The following is a 12,494-nucleotide window of genomic DNA, read 5'->3' as shown; positions in this document are numbered from 1 at the left end:
GCTGAAAAAGGCAATCCAAGATCTAGTGGAGATGAATGTAGAATATATTCTAAAGACTCATATGTCTCCTTTAATGATAAAGATACCTCCTCCAAGTGTTGTACATAAGAAACCAAAATCATGTCAATTTTGAAAGAATGATCATGTAGAGAATGAACAAGATGGTCAAAGTGTTCCCTCACAACAATAGAAGAAGGATCATCTTCATCAAAGAGGAGATTAATATCATCAATGATGTCTCCCAAATATGGAATGTATGGCTCCACAAACAAACTTGCAATGTCTATCAAATAGTCATCCCACGGAACTAAACCTAGAAGACAAGGTATATCCTACTACACTAAATTAGAAGAAGGCAAAATTGTTATAATATCTACATCATCTGGTGCAAGAGGCGATGTGATATCAATAGGATGAGATGAAATGAAAGGCTCAATAATAGGTTCACATATGAGAATACCCAAGTTCAAGTAACCAAAATTCTCCTCAATATCTAAATCATCTCAAGAAGTCTGATCAACATATGAAGAATCAACCTCATCAATATGAAAACAATGTGAAAAGGATTACAACTGAGATACATGATCCACCACCCCAATTGCAATGATAGATCTACTCTCCAAGTCTCCAATGATAAATAAATTAGGTGTGAACTCCACAGTTTTCCTTGTCACCCCATGGGTGATCTGATAGATGGAAAGAAGATTGTTTGTCAAATGGGGTACACACAACACATCATTGAAGTAGTTATCCCGAATGACAATAGGTCCTTTCCCAGTCACATTCATATATGTATGATTTCCCATCAAAATCAGTGGCATGTGTAAAGGCTCAAATGAAGAGAACATAGACTATGAAGATGTCATATGATGAGAAGCTCCTAAATCTAGAAGCCATCAACCTGAATCATGACATGTAATAGCACAAAGTGCTTGTCCTTTACTTATCGAAAAACTATGATCCTTCCCAGGTTTATCCTTTTCTTTGGAAGAACAAGTTGAAGTAGACATTCTAGAACGTAAATTGATTATATTCTTCTCAAGAAGATGTTTCAATTCATCAATATCCTTCTTGTACTAATGGCGTTCATCATGCCCTGACTTGTTGCAATATGCACAAAAAATATTGTCCCTATATGATTTCATCTTAGGTGAGGATGTAGAATCACCTTGTTGTGGATAGGGTAATTATGCTCCATCTTGTGTGGCTTTGTCTTAGATTTCTTTTGTGTTGGCAATTGACACTCATTTGATTGGTTTCATATGTTGTCGTTGATGGCAACATGTTCTAGCTTCATTCATTGGTTTGGTTCTTTACCAACAGGTACTTCACTAACAAACACTTCACCGGCACCGACAAGTTTCTTCACCGGTAGGTAGGATTCTATGGGTACCGGCATAGGAGGCCAACATCATTGGGAGATTTGGCAATAAACAATTTATTTTGTTATTTATGTATATATATAATGAGCCAACATGTATAATCATTTTGTATTATCTATGTAAGCCGACATGAGTCATAAAGGATTGTAAGGGTATATAGGTCAGTTGATTAGATCATTTTTGATATAGGAGCATGTGATGTTGTTAGTAATGCGAAGATCATGTGTATGAGGTCATTTATATATGAGATCAATATTGTAAAATGAGTTGTAGATGATTTTGGATGCAAAGGTTATTCTGGTAAGGGTTTAAGGGTTTCAAAACCGGAATAGTTGGACCTTGAACCAGAACTCTATCAGGAATAGCAGATATATTACATGAGTTCAGTTTTATGTTTTATTATTTGAAGTGATTGTAGTCAGTGAGACTCCTTTGTGTTGAGCAGTGTTCTCTAGGCCATAAGCCTTCCTACATGTGCAAGCCCCCATATTATGTAATATGTTTTCATATGGCCAGTGGATTGATATTGTGGGTCACAAATCCCACTATGGTTTTTCCTCTTTGAGGTTTTCCACATATAAATTCTCTATGTTATGGTGTTCATTTCTATGATTGGTTCATTGATTGCTTTACTTCTTTCAATTAAATAACTATCAGTTTATCGGTTGGTGAATGTATGTTATAATAAGGTTAAAATTGAACATTTCAGTAGAACATTGATTCAGCCCCCCCTCTTAGTGTTGTTGGATACCAATAATTAGTATTAGAGCCTTGTGCCTTAGAGGAAGTCTAACAGCTTGAGGAAGATCCTGAATCCAAAATCCATGGATATGAGTATGGAGAAGCAACTCGAGGTAGCACTTGAATATTATGATGCTAAAAGGATGAAGAACTTGAAGTTACAAGAGGAATTGAATTCTACCAAGGAATTCATTCTTATCCTGCAGGAGAGGTTGTCATCTGTTCAAGCTAGGAGGAAGAAACTTCTACAAAATCAGGATAATGAAGAGAAAGATACCCTTAATGAAAAATATCAGAAGCTGAGTGAGGAGAATATGGTCATAAGGAATGAAATGAAAGCTCTAACTATGAGGATGTCAAAGGAGATTGAAGACTGAAAGATGAATGAAGAAAACCTTGGGAGATCTCTGAAAGACAGATCTGAAGAATGCATCCGGTTGGCTCATGAAAATGATATATTGAGAATAGAATTAGTGCAATCCCAAAGCAATGAACAAGAACTTAAAAGATAGATGATAATTCTAAGAGGTGATCTAACTATTACAAATGAGTACAAGGACAAATTTATGGTTAGTTCAGCACAACTTGATGAATTATTGAAAAGTCAAAGACAAAATGGAGATTCTAGTGGACTTGGATTTGAACAAGGTCAAAGCTCTAGTACTACAAATGAAGATCAAAACTAGAAGACACCCGTAAGGTATCTCAATGCTTACAAATTTAATGATATATGATTTGTTTGTAATAAATTTGACCATATGGCTAGGCAATGTAGAAATAGAGCAAATCAGAACTATAATTCTACTCTCGGTAAATGTTCTAAATGCAATAAGTATGGTCATAAGACAAAAATTGCAGAATGAATGTTAAATGTCATACATGTGGAAAATTTGGACATATGGCTAATCAATGCAGGTCAAACAATTATATCATTTATAGCAAAGCAATTCAAAAGAATAATATTACATGTTATGCATGCAACAAGATTGGACACATAGCTAAGTTTTGTAGAAGCAAAAATTGACCAGTTAACAATGATGGATCAAATGATATATGATTTGTTTGTAATAAATTTGACCATATGGCTAGGCAATGTAGAAATAGAGCAAATCAGAACTATAATTCTACTCTCGATAAATGTTCTAAATGCAATAAGTATGGTCATAGGACAAAAATTGTAGAATGAATGTTAAATGTCATACATGTGGAAAATTTGGACATATGGCTAATCAGTGTAGGTCAAACAATTATATCATTTATAGCAAAGCAATTCAAAAGAATAATGTTACATGTTATGCATGCAACAAGATTGGACACATAGCTAAGTTTTGTAGAAGCAAAAATTGACCAGTTAACAATGATGGATCAAATGAAAAAGGGAAAGAAAAGATCAATTAAATTCGGCAAGATCATACCAAGAAATGGGTCAGGAAGTGAGATGATCAATCAACAGATGGAATTACTCTGGTTACTCAACTAGAAAAGGAGATTGCTCTTGCACTAGTAGGAAGCTCATCTAACAACTAAGGCAGATGCCTTAGGGGTAGGCAAATTTCATAAAAATATTGCATAAGCCCCGAGAAGGAGATCTGGAAGAAGTTGTAGACATTGGAAAAGGTTTATCTGGCATGGAGATGTTCAACCGAGATCCAGCATGTTCCACTAGAAGATATTTATATCAATGATGGATTAGGGTTTTTTGAAGGTTAAAAGGTTGAATCCACTTCATTTTTTATCACCTTGCATTCAAAGATATTAAGAGTAATGCAAACCAAGTCTAAGGTGATTCAGTGCGAGCATAAATCTTCATTAGCGATTCCACCACCTCTTGGAAGAATTCTCTAGGGCTATTCACTGGCAACCATTTCTTAGGTATTTATCACAATCATCTTTCATAATGGAAACTGCATCATCCTCTGCACCTACTTTCATTGCAAATCCTACTATTGTCAAGGTTAAGGATCATCCCAGGCCAATTTTCAAGCAATGCCCACATATTGCCACCTTGGATGATTTGGTTGGCTCATTTTTGTGTGTTCTGGAAGGAGTTGTTTATGAGGAAGATGTCAGAGCATATATTAATTGCCACATTGAGGATCTAGGTACCAGTGACATCAAGAATATGTATATGAATGAGTTGATGGGTGACTCTGGAAAGATCAATCTTGAGTATAAGCACATTGAGAATCTAGGGTTTACTAGCATTCTTGATATCCCTGATTTTGAAGATGAACTCATCTGATATGTACTAAGTAGAGTTCATGGAAAGTTCATTTGGTTGGATAGGCCATCTAAGATCATGAAGGAGGCCATTAGGGCCATCACCGGTTTGGCATAGATTGGTCAGCGTCTGGAGAAAAAGATTTCAAATGATCAAGTTAACAAAATCACCGATGCAACTTCAGACCGACGATCGATGAGGGTCAACACCATCACTGATTGAGACATCAGATTTGGAAGCATGATCACTAGATTTAAGGTAGCTTAATCCAATCATCTCAATTCTATTTCTATCTCTTGCATATATGTCGCACATAAGATTATGAGGGAAAATGAGAAAATATATCTTTGTGGATGGATGAATGATGAGTTTTTAATTAACCTTGGAAAGATTAAAGGAGGGAAAAAGGGGATATTCTGGTATGGGAATCTCATGGTTTGCTTGATGCTATTTTTCTTTAATGAAACTCCCAGTTTTGGGAAGAGACAGTGGCCATTTGATATCCTGGTAGGAAGACAATTAAAGATATCTATTGCTAGCTTAGATAGTCAATGAGATGATAAGGTTTGGGGTTATTTCAAGGCATTTCAAAAAGCAATGAAATCCAAGGAGAGGCTTCCTAAACACATTGTTGAGAAATACTCAACCGGGATCTGCTTTATGGTCAAAAAGGATGAAACCTTAATGGAAGCAGTTAAACCCCAAAAGATATGAGACTGATGCTGAGATTCTAGATACTTATGCTAAGATGTTGATTGATGCTCCAATTGATGAGACTGAAAAGTCTTTTGGTACTGTGAAGAAAAAGAAGCAAGAGGTTCAAATTGAATTCAATCAAAAGAAGAGGGAGAAATAACAAGGTAAGGCCAACAAATTTGTTGAACAAGTATCCCAGGACATCAAGGCCTTAATGGATGTTGTTCTGAAAAAAGGAAGGAAGAGGAAAGAGCCTAAAATCTTCATTGATCCTATTCCATTAGACTCTAGAATTGAAGATGACATTCCTTTAGCATTTAAGAGGGTATTGAGGAAGAAAGGTGAGGAGTCTAAGGAGGAGGGAAGGAAGCAACCGATAAGAAAGGTCACAATCAAGGTACCGCCTAACAAACCTGAAAAAAAAGAGCTCCAAAGGAAACATCTCTTATAGATTCTGCACAATCCAGTTCCAACAGAAGAAAGAAGAAGGATGAATTATAACTTTCTATTGTATCTAGTAATGTATCTATAATCCCACTAAGACTTGTGTGGAACTGGTAGATGAAATCACTAAGGATGGAATGTTGAAAAATATACAACATTATTATGAGCACTTAGATGATGATGAGCATAAAGAAATTGAGAAAGCAATTTTGTTATACCTAGATATATTTAAGAAGGCTTTCTTAGAAATTGAGAAGCAAATATCAACACAATTGTATGATAATCTAGATTCTAGGAGACTATCTACTATGGAGGAGGTCAAGTGCATAAAAATTCAAGATTTATTAACTACTTGTGGTTCAATTACTCCAAATGATTTGGATATGACCCCTGAAGTTGTAAACAAAATAATTTTCCATAGCAAGCATAGAATAATTAGTCTTATGATAGGCAGGATTAATGGAATAATCACTGAAACCCACAAGGCATGGGTTCAATTCTTTGTTGACAATCATGGTTTCTTCTCTTCACCAAAAGCTAAGACTGAGACTACTGACATCCTAGTTGAAGGGAAAGGCAAAGGTATAGTAGGTACCCCACCTACAATTTTGAAAGATTCTAAGGCATTGGATGTAGAGCCCTTGGTAGAATCAATGTACAGGACAGAGAGGAGATACCGAAAGGATTAGATAATGTAAATATACCACCAGATACATAGAATGTACAAGTTATAGATGTTGAGGACAATAGTCCTCCGGATCATAATTTACAGGTTAAGGATACAATGTTGGTATTATGGATGACTTCATCATGTGTTGCATTGGTTTTGTCATCTATGTCAACACTTGTCTTCTTGGAGATCTACATTGTTGATTTGGAACTATGGTCATATTGGTTTATTGTTGAACCGACATATTATGGTTAGTGTCTTATGCACAGTCACCGTTATATGTGTTCACGGATAGGTTATATAATTCACTGGTAGTGATGATGACTTGGTAACATCTGGAGATCATTTGGTTATGTCGAAGACATTGATTGGAAGCTTGGATTTGGTGTTTTTCTTATTGGTCTAATCAGGTTGACAAATTTTCCTTTACTGGCAGATAGGTCTAGGTTATGGACCGGTACATGTTTCATATTCTAGATCAGCACTACATTTTATGGAGATTGTTTATTGATTGGATTATATGGTAAATGTATTGAGCCGACATGTTGTATCACATCAAGACTTATTTGTAATTGATTTTAATTGTAATATCTTTAGTGAGCCAACCTATACATTTTGTCTTAGGTTCTGTATAAATGTAAGATCTTATTGAAGATCAGAAATGTACATGGATATGGAAATGGTATGAGTGAATATTGAAGAGAGAATATAAGTAGATCCTTGTGTGAATCACATAGACATTATTTGAAAGTTAAGGGAAAGGTTATGAAGATGTTCAGAGCTTAAACCGGTACTAAATCCAACATTGCATATGCTATTTTGTGTAGTATATTATCTTTGGATTTAACCATCCAATTATGTAGTCAGTGTGACTCCTATTTTGTGATTGAGTAGTGAGCTCTAGGCCATTGGCCTTTCTGCATGTGCAGACCCCATTTGTATATACATCGTATTTGCAGTAGTATCATTTGATTGTGGATAAGGTTTCCCACCATGGTTTTTCCCTTACTAGGTTTCCACGTCAAAATATTCGTGTCATGTATTGTGGATGTTGTTTCTCTTTTTGTTTTATGCATTAAGTTAAACTGGTACTACTATAACTGTTTATCTGTTTTACTGACACTTAAGTTTGGTTTACCAACATTAAGTTTTAGTTTGAATAATTTAAATTTGGATTAAAATTTATATATAACTAGTTCACAACTGATTCACCCCCCCCTCAATTGTCCTTCCTGGTTCCTAACATACAATTCATGTGGAACTGGCAGTAACTGATATTACACCAAGTGGTGAAGCCACCAGTGTAATAGAGGATGTTATTAAAGGTATTAAACCATCAAAGGAAAAGGGAGAGGAATCCAACAGGGAACTGATAGCGAGCACATCATTGTTGTCAATTGACACCTCCCAAGTAAAGTAGAAGAGCATAACTAATATGAGTTCTACTGAGCTCATGATGATGGCTTCTCAAAAGATGATGAAGGAAGGATTAGTGGACAAAGGAATAATTGATCAATCAATTCCAATTTTGCATAGACTTGTCCTAGAGTGCCAATTTGACAAAGGAGCAAGCCCATCCGACAAGCTCAAAATAATTACTAAGCACATTTCTAAGGATTTTCAATCACTGCAACAAATATCTAACCATCAAGCATTGGAAAGATTCACTCAAGCTAAGAGAGCTACTTTTGATCAGTTGATTGAATCAGAGAAGAAAGAGATTACTGACAAATTGAAGTTAATTGATAATTCTTTAAGGCAATGTACAAATATATACAGAGTATGCTATAACATAGGATTACTTACTACAGATATAGATAAAGGGATTAAAGATTCTCAGGATAAAATTGTAGGTATAGTCAATTCTTTTGATGGACCCAATTCTTTGACTACATCTATTGTTACTACTTATCAAATTGCCATTAGTTTTTATATTCAAAGTCATACTATATATTCTAGTCAGTTAAGCACTACCGAATCATGCAATCGGTACACACAGAGAAGTCGATATGCACAGTCTAGTAGGTTACAGAAGAAAGCAGTTACAAAACACAGTATACACCAAGCTGTCTACCGAGTATCTTTTTGAGACTACCGAGCAGTAAAGATGACAGACCAAGTTGATATTCACTAAGTGAAACATGTTACTAGATACATTGAACCTGGACATGCATATGAAAATGTGTTACAAGATCGAGGCACATCTAACTGTTATTACATTGGAAATTGCACCAGAAGATTCTGTAAGATTACAAGGACAATCTAACCAATGAAATATTTTGTTTGGTTATTCATTTGAGGAATCTTGTTTGTAAGATCAAAGTAATGAATTGGATCACCGTTTTAAGAGATCTATTTATACAACATGAGTTAAGAGCAAGGTGTGTGAATGTATGTATGAAGGAAGACTATTATAGAGACACAAAGGTCACCGAGAAGGTTTTTAGAGAATAGTCAAAGAATAGAGTAAATAGAAGAGTTTACCGAGTTACTATATGGGTTACCGAGGTATGCTATAAGCAAGGTAATCTTATTCTAAGCACTTAGAATCTACTATAACATTTCAGATGTAAAGTTGCAGATCACTTAGAATCTACTATAACATTTCAGATGTAAAGTTGCAGATATTTGTAATGATATTATTGTAATATTGTGAAGTTGAAAGAGAAACCTTTAACAAGGTAAAAGACTCTAACCAAGTCTATAAATTGTAAAGCCTCTAACCAAGTGCAACATTCAGAATAAATGTTGTAAAATCCTTTAGAAAGGTAGATCTAATAGATCTTGTTACTCCTAATAGGGTAAGCTATCAGAAATAGCTAAACGTAGCTCTAACCGAGCATCTTTATTATTGCAGTAGTGAAGTTGTGGGTGCCATCCCCACTGCAATTTTTTCTCTCTAACCAAGAGTTTCTACGTAACCAAAATATATGTGTTATGAAGTGAATCATGTATAATTGTTACCTATTTGTTTAAACTTTATTTTATGTTACTGCACTATTTGGTTTATGCATAATAGTAAAGTTATTATTCAAGAAAAGTTTTGAAGTACTGATTCACCCCTCCCCTCTCAATACATTAGCTTTCCATATTGGGCCTAACAATTGGTATCAGAGTTTGAATCTTGGAAAAGGGTTTAACTACCTAAAGAGAAAGATCTTATCAATGGAAGGCTATAAACAATCTTGGAGGATTGTATATCTGCAAGAAGAGCTAGATCATGCAAATCAAGTGATTGCAGACATGCAAAGGAAAATGCAAAAATCTCTGAAAGTAAGAAGAAGATTATCTGATGACTTGCAGGATTCTCAAGACTTAGTGGAATAAATTGAGACATCATCTGAGAACAGTATATCTAAAGAAACTGAAGAAATGATTGGAGTATTGAAAGAAAAGAACAAAGCATTGGCTGATCAACTAAAAGAAATGAAAAGAGAACATGAACATTTCAGTACACAGATGACTGAAAATCTAGATGCATTGAGGACAGCTAAGGATAAAGAAAGAGATCTACAAAGAGAGAAACAACAACTTGAGGTCTTGGTATCTGATAAGAATGATGAAATCATAAGGTTAACTAGGATTCAACAAAATATGACAGATCAACTAGGCTATGCACATCATGAAGCAATTCTAAAGAATGATGAGAATCAAGCATTGAAACTTGAAGTATCAAGGTTGACTGATGAACTTGAAATAGAGAATAAATCCAAAGAAACATTGAAGAAGAGTTATGAAGCATTAAAGATGTTGGGTGAGCAACTGAATACAAGAAGACCCAACAAAGATGCAGGACTCGGTTACAAAGGAAAAGACTCTACTGAGAAAGGAATTCATACTACTGAGAAAGGAGAATCATCAAAGCAAGCTGGAAACAGGAATAAAATCAAAAGGAAGAAGCCTATTTGCTACTGCTGTGGAAATCAAGGTCATACTACCAACATATGCTCGATCAGAAAAGGTAAGCAACCGAATATCACTAAGTCAAAAGAGTATTGTTACAATTGCAATAAATATGGTCACACATCTAATCAATGTAGGACAAAGTCTGTTAACAACTATCAGAAGGCAAAATTCAAAGGGTTTTGTAAAAACTACAATAGATATGGACATAGTATTGAGAAGTGTTGGTTTAAGCAAAAGAATCACATGTGGTCTGCACACTGAGCAAACACTAGTTGTTACCGAACTCACACAAATCCTTACCGACAATATACAGTAGTACCATGGGATTACAATACAAGGATATGGTGTGAATGTTGTGGAAGATATGGACATATAAGTGCCAACTATTTTATAAGGTTTGGAATGAACAATCGAAGATCATGGAGAAATCCTGGTATGGCATGTTTTCATTGTCACAAAGTTGGACATTTAGCTGGAGATTGCAGAGATCAACCTAGAGGAGACATTGAAGAGATAAAAAAAAAATTCAAGATGATTTGGAAAAAGAAGGAAATCATGTCATATGAAGAAAGCACCTTACCTACCGAGTTAGGTGCACCTATTCCAAATTAATCAGCAAAGGTATGAAGGGATTGCATTCTCTAAAGGTTAAATCATAACAATTCCTATTCAATTATGTACTAAATTCAAAATCTGCATAGTTAAGATGCATTAGTAAGTTTGAAATTCTATCAAAAGTACTTTACAGAAAACCTGTCAAGTCAGTAAACAAGGAAATTTGGTTACTCGGTTAAAACAAAAGAAAAGAGAGTAAATTGGTTAAAGGTAAACTGAGTGCATTTAATGTTTTGACCTAACCTGCACGGAGCCCGATAAGGTATTTTGTGTACTTAAAGGTGTTTTCGCAGTCATTTTCATTCACCAAGTTTTCAAGAGAGCAAAGCAGAGCGAATCAAGGCAATCAAACTTCATTCAAAGCGAATCCAAGGTATTTATATCAAATCTCATCGCATTGTCAAACTAGTTTTCTGATCTTGTCAAATTGCTATTATCTACCGAGTGTGAATCATCTGTCGTTTGTAAACCGTCAAACCCTAAGGATAGTTTGCTAAGTTTTATCTGAAATTTACAAATGCCACCCAAGATCCAAGATCCCGTAGTTGTCAAGAATGTGGAGAAGCCATCTTTGAAATACACTTTGACTCCTAAAGTCACCTCTGAACTGGATGACAAAACTGCCTTTTCACTCATCCCGGATCGAGTCTTGTTAGTCGAAGATATTAGATTCTTCACCAAATGCCATGTTGAAGAACTCGGTCATGTTGAGATTAGTGACACATATGATGAGCTATGTACCGATGGAAAAATGGATAGCAAGTATGAGCATATCAAAATCAAGGGATTAACTGAAGCCCTAGCCTATCCCCGTGTATTCAAACCCTAGTGGGTTAAGTTTGTTTTAAGTAGAGTTCATGATGATTTTATGTGGCTAGAGGAGCAACCATTCAAAATCACTAAGGAAATCATTCATGTGATCACCGGATATCCTATCTATGACCATGCATGAGCACAGAAAATGATATCACAGGAGTTAATCAGTTTAACTGGAGTATAATCTGATTACCGAGGACTGAAACTGAATAATGTCACTGATGCAGAACTTAAATTTGCAATTAGAGTAATTGGTTACTGTTTCTTCCAATCAGTAAGGGAAAATAGTGTACCATGTGCCACAGTTGACTTAGCCTACAAAATAGTGAAAAAGGGAATGAAAGTAGATTTACATGAAGTGTTATTGAAGAACTTGTTTGAGAACCTGAACACAATAAGGAAGCCAAAAAAGAACAACTCAGCAAATACACTGAAGTTTGGTTCACTTCTTGTATGCATGTTTTTCTACTTTAAGAAGTTTTTTCCCTCAGTTGGTAAAGTAGTTTGGGAGCTACACCGACCTATCACCCATCAAATTAATGAATTTATCAAGAAATTGGGAGATAATTTTAATGATATCATGGATGACTACTTCAGCAAATTTCAAGAAAAGATGCACAACAGGTACACGATTCCACCACAACTGGTAGAGAAATATAAGGATGATATATGTTTTGAGGTAGACACCGATTACTGCTATGTGAATGTTGTAGAACCACAGACTCAATCTTTGCCACCAATGGGTTACAAGATTGACTATGATATCACACAATAGCAAATTGATGCATATCTTACACTACCAAGGCATGCTACTGAACTAAGATATGGAACTTATGAAGAAGTTAAGGAAAAGGTGAAAATGAGCATTGTAGTACCTAAAGCTACAAGAAAGGCTACAAAGATGATAAAGGTTTTATCTAAGAAATTCAGAGAAGAATCCTCCTCTACACCTATCAAAGGCACTCTTGCCATTACTAAAGAGGAACTAGAAGCTTAAGAGGCA

This window comes from Cryptomeria japonica, chromosome 4 (genome assembly GCF_030272615.1).
Source record: "Cryptomeria japonica chromosome 4, Sugi_1.0, whole genome shotgun sequence".
Classification (NCBI taxonomy): Eukaryota; Viridiplantae; Streptophyta; class Pinopsida; order Cupressales; family Cupressaceae; genus Cryptomeria; species Cryptomeria japonica.
The sequence above is the reverse complement of the archived record's forward strand: the minus strand, read 5'-3'. Positions refer to the sequence as shown.